Consider the following 11,736-nt stretch of genomic DNA (forward strand, 5'->3'; position numbering starts at 1 on the left):
AAATTCAGTTAATGGGAGCTGATAACAAGGCCATTGCTGTGTTATGTTAAAAGAGCTTCTCAGAGTGATAAAAAAGAAAAGATAATACAATGAGCACCTATGAGCTCGTGAAAAACAACTCAAAGCCAGCTAATAAATAAATAAGAAGTTAAAAAGAAAAAATTAAGCAATGTTTCAATAAGGCTAAATCTAAACAAGACTGTAAGCAGGTGCAACTTCATAGCATTAAACATAACAAGCTACCCTAACATACCGTTTTCTACAGAAAGTGGCTATGCAAGCTCCACAGAGCTACAGGGTTCAGGTAGACCTTTGACCTGACTTGGGTTGGTATCACTGGAAGGATTTCCTTTGTTTCTTGTAATGAGGCCAATGCAGTCCCAGATCTAGTCAGCTTCAATCAGGGAGGCAGCTCAGTTCATCCCTGAACAGGTATCTGCTGCAACAAGCCTCGAGCAGCACCCTGGTCCCAGCTGGGCTGAGTGAAGCAGTCAGGGCAGTCTGCCCCCTGAAGCCACAGACAACAGGCTTCACCTGCTCCTTCCCTTTAAAGCCAAGCCCAGCTCACAGTCCCTTTCTCTGGGCAGAGGCAAAAGATCTTGTTTCTTTCCCTCTGTGTTTTTCCTTTTTGAGTCTCTGGTTTTAATGCTTGGCTCCAACTCCACCCTCTGGTCCTGATAGGGCCTCTGGCAGGATTATGATCCCAGTTAACCTTTGGCTTACCCTATTTCTAGCTCTGGCTTTTGATTCTGGGGTTTGAATTACTGTGGTTGTTATGATGATGCCAGTGTCATCTGTTCAGGTAAGAAATAGGCAAACTCATCCTTGCCTCAAATTTTTGAGAGGAAAGGGCCGGGTCCTCAGCAAGTTGCAAACATTAATGTCATGTGACTATGACGTGACTGGGGTTTTATGTCCATCGCCTCAAAATTGTGCATCTTGCCATGCCATATATGCATGACTGGATGTGCAGTGTTTGGGATCAGGTAAAGACTTCCTCAGATCTCAACTGCATGAAAGCTCAGTTTTGCAGCTGGGGAGCAGGTGCCTTTATACATGGTCTGGAGGTGGGGCGGTTTCCAGATTAGCTGGGATGTATGCTCTGAAACAGGGAGGGTTCCAGGCAGGCTAAGATGTATACCTGGGCTGTGATCCTTGTGCCAGGAAGCTCCCTCATGGTGTGCAGCCCTTGTATACAGCTCGGACTACCTGGAAGCCTCCCTGTGCAAGAAGAGTCCTCCAGGACAATGCCATGGAAATCATGAGTATTTCCCTCTGCACTCAGCCTCTGGCACAGGAAAGCTTGTGCAGAGCCCTGCTCTATCAAAGCTTGTGCAACAAAAATGTCTGCATTTGCCCAGGTGACTTGGAGAGTGAATAAGGCATTAATACACCTCTGTGTGTAAAGCACAAGCCTCTGCAGCTGCCCGCACAGGCGAGCCCGTCATTGTGTGTTGCTGACGAATGGCAACACTTGCTCTTGATGGCTCAGTCTGTACCTCTCTGCTAGCTTCTCATCACCACCATTGGTAAAGAAATCCCAGGGTGCTGGGGTCAGAGGTCTCTGGGTGATCTCTTCCCATCCACCCACTCATTAATGAAGAGTGTGCCACAGAAAGGGGCCACAATATCACCACTCACCCTCCTTGACTCTGGCAACATGACTGGCATGGTGGGGCTGCCTCAGGAGCCCAGAGTCACAGTAACCCCCAGCACTCAGAGGTGCATGGAGTCCCTGTGCAAGGCCAGGGCAGGATTTCCAAGGCTTTTCTAGTGTAACTGAACATATGGACTGTTCCTGCAAAGGGATCTCAGTGCACTTTAGACCAGCAGAGCTCACTTTTACTAGAAGGGCTTGTTCCAGCCCCTCCACTTCCATTCCTGAGGCTCTGGAGTTTCATCTCTACCTGATCTGTACCTTGTCTTTCTTCTGGGCTGGGACCAGCCCTGCCCAGAACTTTACCTCCTCTCTCTTCCTCTCCCTTTTTGCCCCCTTCAGCAGCCCCATCCTACTCCCAGGCAGGTAACTCATATGCACCCCACAAAGCCTGCAGCTGATGCAGCCCACCGATTTCTCAATTTATGCAGTGTACCCACCTCCTGATCCTGGAACAGACAGTTTATTACCAGTGCCCAAGTAAGGAGCAACACACAGTTTTGTGGATGAGCATGTGGCTCAGACCCTGTGAATCCTACTAAAAATGTGGCTCAAGCCTAAGAGGATTGAATTGATAAATGACTCGTCTTTGGCATCTGGACCCAAGGAGTGGGGAAACCGTGAGTCCGGAACTATACATTTTTGGGCACTAACAGGCAATATGTTTTGGGGCAATCTGTTACCCACATTACCCCTTGTGTTTTTGGAGGGTTTCCTGGTCAATCAAAAAGCCAGGATCCTGTGCATGAATTCTACCTGTTGTTAGCACCACGGCTTGAAACCTAGGGTTGCAAGCCAGGCCACAGTCATAGAAGATTTGCTAAACATTACAGCCCCTCAGGGGGTATCACCTCCAGAAGCTGAATCCAGCCTGCCTCTGAAGCATCAGGGGTTTGCTGATGTGCTTGAGTAGAAGAATACATAAGTCCTCCCCCTGCACTGGGATGAGGATTACCCAGTGGACCTGCAGGCAGGAACAAAAACCCCAATGGGACATATTAAGCTGCTGACATTACATTAATATTCCTCCCTCTGTGGGTATCAGTAGGAAAATCTGCCCCGAGGTTTATATAGAGGCCCCCTCACCTGCTGGAGCCTTGTCCTGTTTGTCAGAAAGGAAGTTGGGATACTATGCCTCTCAGTAGACTACTGGTCCCTCAGCAAGCTGACTTTCTTTAGCCAGTATTGCATGCACCTCATGCTAGTTCTGCCTGCCCAACTCAAATTGGCCTGTATATTCATCAACTTAAACCTCTGGAGAGCTTTAACCTACTATGCATAGGAGTGGCATGGATGGAGGACTGCTTTCCAGGTGCAATCCAGGCACTTGGAATACTAATTATGCCCTTCAGGCTTACCAACAACACTGCTATCTTCCAGCACTTCATTAGGGATGCACCCTGAGACCTCCTAGACCAGTTTCTAATTGCCAGCCTGGGTGACATCCAAGTCTTCTCTAAAGATCCTGACCACCTCCCCTGCATATCTGCATACTGCTGGAAAGGTTGTGTCGGCATGGTCTATTTACAAAATTAGGAAAATGTCCAAACTACCATTGAATACATTGGTTTTCTTTTATTCCCTGAAAGGTTGAAAATGGACTGCCCCCAAAGTACAGACTGTGCAAAAATGGAAACTTCCTCCAGCATATGAAGGGGCTGAAAAGGTTGCTGGGATTTGCCAACTTTTATCAGGGGCCTATAATCAATTTTGCTGAGGTGGTGAGCCCAACATCCAGTTCTACTTGTCTGCAGAAGCCCAATGAGCCTTTGAATATCTGAACCTTTACCTCTGCCCCTGTTTTGGCCCACCCAGACCATGCTACCTTACCATTAATAGTAGAAATGGATGCGTCCAACCTGGCAATAGATGCGGTTCTCTCCCAACAGCAGGTCCTGAACTGATTCTGCGTCCCTGCACTGCCTTTCCTATAAACTCAGGCTGGAAAAACAAATTCTTAGATCCTGGACCACAAAATCCTGGTGGTCAGAGCAGCTTTTGTGGAGTGGTGACAAAGCATTGAAGAGAAATGGAACGAAGGACAGATCTTTACAGATCACAACATCCTTAAATATTCCTGTACAGCCAGTGCATTTGGCCAGACGCAGCTTTGTAGGGTACTTTCCTTCTCTCACTTGGACTTTCAAATAGCTTATGACCAAGGCCCAGAAATGGGAAGATGGCTGCTTTTTCCTAGAAGCTGGAGGGAGATGATGACCCAGCTCAGGGACCATAGGAACCAAGGCCCAATTTGAAGCTGCACAACTTTATCAGCACCACCTTGCTGGTGGATATGTTGTCCCTGCTCTGTCCTGCCTCCCAGGAGGAAGGCGCTCCTGAAGAACAGGTCATCTTTACTGTATGGAGTGCAGGATGGGGGACAACTTCACCAGGGTGAGATTTACATGTCCCCAGGACCAGCTAGACCCACAGGATTATCTTTAAGCCAGAACTCCCCATTACCCAGCCACCCTACAGCAAGGAAAACCTATCAAGTAACTGGGCTGCAGGCATGACTCGTATTCCTTCTTTCTAAGCTGATAGACTTTTCCTTAGATGGGCAGAGGTATACAAGTCAGGGTATGCACCCTGGATGTTGGCGTGGGCAGGGGCTGACTGGGACACAAGGGTGCTTCAGTTTGGTGCTAGTTGGAAGGCAGCCCCGGCACTGAAACTCCCTCGTGCCCCAAACAGCCTGGTCAGCATCTGCATGTGCACTGAAGCAGCTAAAATAACTCTGTCATTAGGAAAGTATTTATATTTCAAAGAACTTTCCTATGGCAGAGTTAAATAGTTTCCTCTGCCCTAATAGCATGGCACGTGCAGATGGTGCTGTTTCACTGTGGAGCTGATTAGGTGAACAGTAAACATCTTGTGTAGATATGCCCACAGAAACCTGAACACTGTTGTGTCTATGCCATTGCTCTCATCAACCTAACTAAATAAGCCCTTATCAGATAATTCATCTCTTTCTTTTTCTTTGGGAAGACCTCTTTTCAATAAAAACACTTTAAATAATTTCCCCCTAACTTTAAATTACTTGTGGACTAAAGCTTATCCCTCTTTTTTGCATGATTTTGCTCAGACCTTTTTTCCCAGGTTACCACCCTATCATTCCTCAGATCAGTAAACCCTAGGACCGTGATGAAATGGGGGCTGTAAATTGAAGCTGTGGGTTTAAAAAAACCCACCTCTTCAATTTAGCACTGATTAAACCAGTGTCACGCACACATCCCACATTTACCTGCCTCTCTGGCAGGGAGGGGAGGCTGAGCTGCCAACAGGCGGAGGTTCCCTTGGCTGTGGAGAGGGGGCTGGCGCTTCCCTCCACAGCAACAGTGGCCCCCGCAGGCAGCACCCACCCGCAGGCACCTGGCTTGGGCAGTCCCAGCAGGGCACTGCAGCTGCAAAGGGAAGCACCAGGCCCCCACGCAGCTCAGGCAGGCAGGATCCAGAGGGGAAAAAGAAAAAAATCATGCTTGCCACTTTTCTTGTGTGGAGCCTGCTTTTCAAGGCTGCTGCCAGGCCATGTGCAGGGCTTCCTGCATAGCCGTGGAGCGGCACAGAGCCCAGTGCTTCACTTTGTGGCTGTAGCGGCAGCAAACTAGGAACTCCCCAAGTCATTTAAGATGCATTACACCGCTGAATTTCCTACAGCAACTGAAAGGAATGTGCCATACACTGCTGAGGCGTGCAAACACCAACACCACTAAAGTGGTGTAAAAGCATTTAGCTGGCTTAAAAGTTTGCTTAAAAGCACACACACCCCACTTTTCCTCTACACACGGCCTAGCACAGCAATGGTTCTTCCAACCTTCTGAAATATTTTGGGGATTGCAAGCCCAGAGATCTCAGGAGCTACTTCACTTCAGACACTAGGACAAAGGATCTCCAAGATCTGTTATCCCTTGTAGATGTTGTTTAACATTCTGCTGTGTTGCTGGTCAACCAGAGAGTTGTTTATTCCCCTCATACGATAAGAAAGCATTATCTTGCTTCCATCAAACTAGAGCAGAAATCTAATTACAGACCACTTTTGCCATCTCTTTATCATTATTATTGACCTTTTAGCATCTGCGTGTAGCCTGGGGGCAGCACATTGACAGACCAGGGCCTCGCTACAGCTCTACAGATGTGCATTTGAGCCCTATCCTGGACTCAAGCCACTGGCCACAACCAGGTGGCCAGCTGTAATGGATGCCTGGTTATTCCGGCTGCATCAGTAAAAGAGAGCCAGATGGAGTACTAGCCCTAACAGTTCCTTGCATGCTCTTTTTTCTAATGAGGCCAGAGCACAGCAGCTTCAATCAGGGGGCAGGGTTCGACACAAGACCCCTCTGTACCCCCAGCCCCTGGGGGACCAACCTGGATTGCACCCATTTCTCCTTTATCAGCTTTCTATTCCTCAGAACATCACATTTATATAGATTGCTACTTATTCCCTTTCTTTTTTACATAGGGCCTTTTTATTTCTAATTGCTCCAGTCACTTCACTGTGGACCAGGATGGGTGCAATGGACCAGGACATAGCTAGTCTGATCCATTACTTAGGCCACCAAGGGCAAACAGGGCCTAGGGCTGCATCAAAGAGTGGGAAGCATGTACCAAAGCTAGAGAAAGATCCAGACAGAGTCCATGACACAGTCCAGGGTCAGGATCCGGAGGTCAACAGAGAAATACCAATCTGGGCAGCAATCCACAGCATTCCCCTCTCTTCTCTCTCTTCCTCCTTCATCTCCGTTGGACCTTGTGTCCTGCCACTACGCTCCTCTCTCAGAGCTTCTATCCTTGTATGGTAACGGCTCTGGAAGAGGCACTCTCCGTTATTTTCCCTTGCATCCATGCTCGCTCCTCCACAGCCACCAAGGGAAAACAGGGCCTAGAGCTGCATTAAAGAGTGGGAAATGTATATGAAAGCCAGAGAAAGATCCAAACAGAGTCCATGACACAGTCCAGGGCTAGGGTCCGGGGATCAAACATGAAATACCAACCTGACAGGCAATCCACAGGGCAAAGTCCAAAAGCAGATTTAAACCAGGGTCAGGAACTAGGAAACAGAACCGCAGGAAAATCCAAAGCTGAAGTGCAGAAATAAGCTGAAAAGCAGGGTTAGGAACCAGGCCTATCTGCGCAGCTTTAAAACATGTGGGCACAGCCCACCCAGTCTCTCAATGACTTCCTTTAGTCAGGGCCGCTACACAAAAAGCGGACAACTGAGTTCTTGGGATCATTCATGAAAAAACAGGGCAAGCAGTGCCAGGCAGAGGGTGGAAGTAGTTAGGAACCGGGAGGCTTATCCCAGCAAAACTGCTGACTGGTCTGCAGACCCAGGGCCCCAGCTGGTGCTACATGGATAGCTGGTGCTCCCAGCAGCCAACCCATATACCTGTTGCTCCTACCTTGGGGCAGATTTTATGGGCTGCAGTTTGCTGCAGGTGTGGCTGCTGTGGTACCTGGCTCAGGCTGGCCTGCCTGCTCGATGTGGGCCCAGTGCTGTCAGGGACACTGCTCTGCCTCATCAGCATCCCCGACAACGGGCTCTTCATAAAAGACCTCTCAGGGGCTGGGGGGGAGGGGTATCCAGGTCTAAACTATAGCGCAACAACCCTGATGGGACCTCACTAGTGGGTGAGGTTTAGTGATAGCAATAATGGTTTCCTGAGCATGCCCTTCCTTTCAAACAGGTTTTAGATCAGAATTGTCAACAGTGTCTGGGGACATTACTATCCCTTAGGAAAATGACCACAAAAGCCATAGGCTTTGTTTATATTGATGGAAAATGATTGAGGAAACAGAGTGCTGGAGAAAACAGCTCCAGCAGCCTTTTGTCTTCCTTGGCCAGGGGGCCTGCATGGGGCTGTCACTGGAGGAGGAGAGAAGGATGCAAGTAGCCTTAGCTGGGAAAGCAGGCAGGCCCTTAGGCTCAGGAAGGGAACAGCTGGAGAGGCTGCAGGTGGGGAGGGCTTATGGGGCACAAATAGCCAGTGCCCGAGAGCAGGCAGTCAGTGGGGGCCTGTAAGCATCCAGGTAGGAGATGCCAAGCAGGAAGGCTGCCGGGGAGTGCTGGCTGGACTGGGAAGCTGCTTTGAGCTACCAGTAAGGCACTCTTGCTAGGACAGGATAGAGCCCAGGTTACTGGAAGGCTCTTTCATATAGCCAGCAAATTGTTGTTTATATTGGGAGCCATCACAGGGTTTGTTCTGTGGTATAAGCAGGGGGCTCGCTCTTTTGTGGTAGTTAAAGCAGTGGTTTGGGTTTGGGACTACAGGGGAGGTTTTGGAGGTCCGATTAGCGCCCGAGGAGCATGTGTGGCTACCTTGAGTGCTGTCAGGGGCCAGGATCAGGGCACCGAGGAGGCCAGAGGGCCCTCCTCCATGTCCTCTGTTGAGCAACTCCACTCGGGAGATTCTCTCAGGCCTTGTGGACTGCCTCGCTCCAGATCCTCAGCTGTAGCTCCTGGCAGCCCTCCATGCTGTGAGTTTTGTCTCACTCCTTCACAGTGCCCTGGCCCCAGGGGCCTGATCATACCCCCCTCTCACCCTGCCAAACCCTATCCACAGGCACGCTCCTGTCTGGGAGTGATTCAGTGAACCTTTTCCAAGCTCATCCTTTGGTACCTGGTTTTGAGCCCTTGCTCTCCAGCAGGCCTTTGGAAAGAGTCTGGACCAGCTTCAATGGTGAAACTTCATACCTAGTGCATGCATGAGGACTCAGCTGGGTCAGGGAAGGGTTGTGATGGGCTCGAGTACCCACAGAGCCCTGACACACTCCTTCCACAGTATAGATAAGCCCTACATGATGGGAAATGACTACCTATAGCTGTTTAGCTGTGGGAGGTTTTTCAGCTTTTTCTTTCCTTAGCTGACTGGGGCAGGTGAAGAAGCGGAGAAGCACATGCTGCACTGGGACAGGACAGGGACATGTGTGTGACTGTGCACTGGCACAGGAAAGAGTCAGGTCAGCTGGGGAAGTAACTGCACTTGGTACCACGGTGTCACTGACCTGGGTCAATGGCAGTATGAGTCAGCCTGGCCCTGGGGAGTCAGGTGTCCCAGGAGCATCTGGGATGGGTAATGGGCCAGTCCATTCTTGGGAAAGCACCACAATGAGCTGCTAAAAAAATGATGGAAAACTGAAGAAGCAGGTGATAAATAGAACAAATGAAAGTCCCGTATGTGTAACTGAGGCACAGGAAGGCTGGAATTACATTCCCTGTATGCAACTAAATGACAGTTTTCCAACTGTGAAACTGGCCTTTTTGGTGCCTGCGCACTGGGATTCTGTTACCGACCATTACCTGTGCAGTATGGACCTATAAGCATATGACAAAGTGTCATGTAGGCTCAGTAAGTTATACAGGAGTCAGGTGCATGGCTATGTGCACACAGCCAGTCTACATGCATAAGTCACAAAACAAAGCCCATAAGTAGTGGGTTTGGAATTGAGGGTGGAGGAGAACTCCTCCATATCTTAGCCCCAAGCGCCACATTATTTAGGCCATCACTTCGGAGAGATCAGACATGAGTCTGAGCCTCCAGTCCAGGGCCTTTGAACTTGCATAACCCTGAGTTCAAGAAGCATGGCTCCAACCCCTGACCCACAGGTTAGACATAATTCCAATCCATCTCCAGCCCTCCTTTTGAAGCTGGACCCCTGGATACCAAGAGAGGGACATATGCAGGACAAGGATGGAAGACTAAAGTGAAAAAAGCCATGGTTAGATGAGACACAAGCCACTGGAAAAGAGCCAGTCCTGAGTTCTAGCTTGGACCCTAGCTCCCAATGGAGCACAAATTACTACACATCATGTTATCCACTATCGAGCTGTGCGAAACGGCACCGTTCCATTTTGACTTGTGTTATGACGTTTAGACGGAACTGCGTTTCATTTAGAATTTTGTTTTGACTTGAAACCACTTTTCCATTTCGTTTTGTCGAAACAGTTTTGTTGTTTTGACACTGTTTTGATGTTTCACCCATAGGCTATAACGGGGAAGCTCAAAACACCCTATACCTTTGTCACCCACAGATGATTTCTTCTGGGGAGACCTCTCCTTGTGATGCCCTTCACTCCTTTTCACCAAATTATGCTAGTAACTCGTGCATCTTTACACATGCTCTGGGGTGGGTGGGTGGGAGCATTTTAATTAGAGCATCTCCAATAGCCTCCCTAATTATGGTGCCTAGGAGTGGTCTCTCATTGCCTCCTGGCTCTGGGCAGTGGAAGCCTCTCAGCTTTTTTTCCCTTTCAGGTCATGTATTTCTGTCTTCAGTAGAGGAGCTCTCATGTCCTGTGATTCCTTCCTCTGTTGCAGAGGCCCTTGCACTGGCTAGAGGTGTCACTGAAAATGGTTATGATGAAGCTGGAGAAGTTCCTGATCTTCCAGATTTTCCTGTTTCTGGTATCAATGGTGTCCCAGCAGAAAGAGAGGTGAACCTACAGACTTACAGGGACTCACAGATAGGTGAGAGGGAAGGGCAGTGTGTCCAGTGCTCACAACATCGTCACTTAAAATTGTAGAATCACAGGGCTAGAAGGGACCCCAAAGGGTCATCGGGTCCAGCCCCCTGCACGAACAGGAGAAACATCTGGGCTAAGATGACCCCAGCCAGGTGACCGTCCAGTCTGAAGAGTCCAAGATCCCTCAGCCTCTCCTCATATGGCTCACCATGCAAGTCCCTGATCATGCGGGTGGCACTTCTCTGGGCTCTCTTGAGCTTTACCATATATATACTTGTTGTAGTGCGGGGCACAGAACTGGATGCAATACTCCAGGTGTGGCTGCACCAATGTTGAGTCAAGTGGGAGAATCACTTCTTTGGATTTACTGGAGATGCATCGATTGATGCATGCCAGAGTTTTATTGGCCCTAGTGGCTACTGCATCGCATTGCCGGCTCATATTCATGCTGGGGTCTGTTGTTAACCCCAGATCCCTTTCATTTGCATGCTGGCCAGGTTAGCGATGCCCAGCCCGTAGGTGTGCTGGGGGTTCTTCCTTCCCAGATGCAGCACTTTGCATTTCTCTGTGTTGAACCTCACCTGGCTCCATTCTGCCCAACATGCCAGCTTGTCTAGGTCTGCTTGTATCTGCAGCTCCTGGAGGAAAATGATTACAAGAAAAATGCTGTTTCACTTTAAAGATTAGCCAACTTTCTAGCCCTTAATACTGCAGAAGGAAACTTCAGGATATGAAACAGAGTTAACTTCAGGGCTCAAATACAGAAACCAAAGGTTGGAAAAAGTTAAAGCAAAAGTCTAAAGTAGCTACCCTGAGAGAGGATGACATGAGGCATGTAAGTGCCTGTCATTAGAGCCCCTTGAACTCTTTTTCCAAGTGCTAAGCTACTGCCTTACAACCTGCAGGGAATTGTCTAGGGATGGATTATATGGTTCTGTGAACTAAATGAGAATAAACTGTGAATCTGCTTTGTGTAAGATTTGCAATGTCTTCTGCTCTACAGGTCCTTGCTCTTGAGATATATTGTGGTGAAGGGAGCCCTTCGGTGTCCTTCAGGCATTATGACTCCCTAGGGCTACAGACATTGTCATAAGACAATGTGACCCTGTCATTGAGAAGAAGGAAGCAAACCCCTTAGTTTCTTACACCTCTCTTGAACCCAGCAACTTTCTTTGTAGAATATCTTTGACAATGTGGGAGGGAGTTGCAGTCTTTTTATCAGAATCATAGGTTCCTCAGAGCATCTTGCCCATGTGTGTAGAATCACAGACAGCTGTTGAAGACCCTCTGACCTGCAAGGAATGAAACTCTAGCAAAGAATATGTGCCTGGAGTGAAGAGATGCCAAGCATTCATGTTGAGAAACACTGCATCAGCTGAGAAGAACCTAACTCCCTGGGTGCCTCCAGGCTAGAATGGCTCACTGTTCCCAAGGTAAAGCCTTGGAATAAGAGAGAACTATAAACATCAAATCCAAATTATCCCCTTTGACAGCTCCATTTAATGCCTTGTTCTGATTAATAACTGGGTGCCTGGAATTCAGATAAACCAAGATCAGTGCCTAGGCTTCCTACACAGTCCCTGAAGGGAATTAGGAGCCTCCAAAGGGTGTCTCACCA

At 48.7% G+C, this 11,736-nt stretch overlaps 1 long non-coding RNA gene across 1 annotated transcript in view; it reads left to right on the forward strand.

Annotated features, from left to right (window-relative positions):
• The first annotated feature begins 597 nt into the window (after positions 1-597).
• Positions 598-11,736, forward strand: part of LOC102385709 — an 11,856-nt gene continuing 717 nt past the window's right edge. The window contains exons 1-2 of the long non-coding RNA XR_325027.1: positions 598-802; positions 9,973-10,122. This is a non-coding gene — a long non-coding RNA (uncharacterized LOC102385709). The remainder of the gene's footprint in view (positions 803-9,972; positions 10,123-11,736) is intronic.

Source organism: Alligator sinensis, unplaced genomic scaffold (assembly GCF_000455745.1).
Source record: "Alligator sinensis unplaced genomic scaffold, ASM45574v1 scaffold537_1, whole genome shotgun sequence".
Classification (NCBI taxonomy): Eukaryota; Metazoa; Chordata; order Crocodylia; family Alligatoridae; genus Alligator; species Alligator sinensis.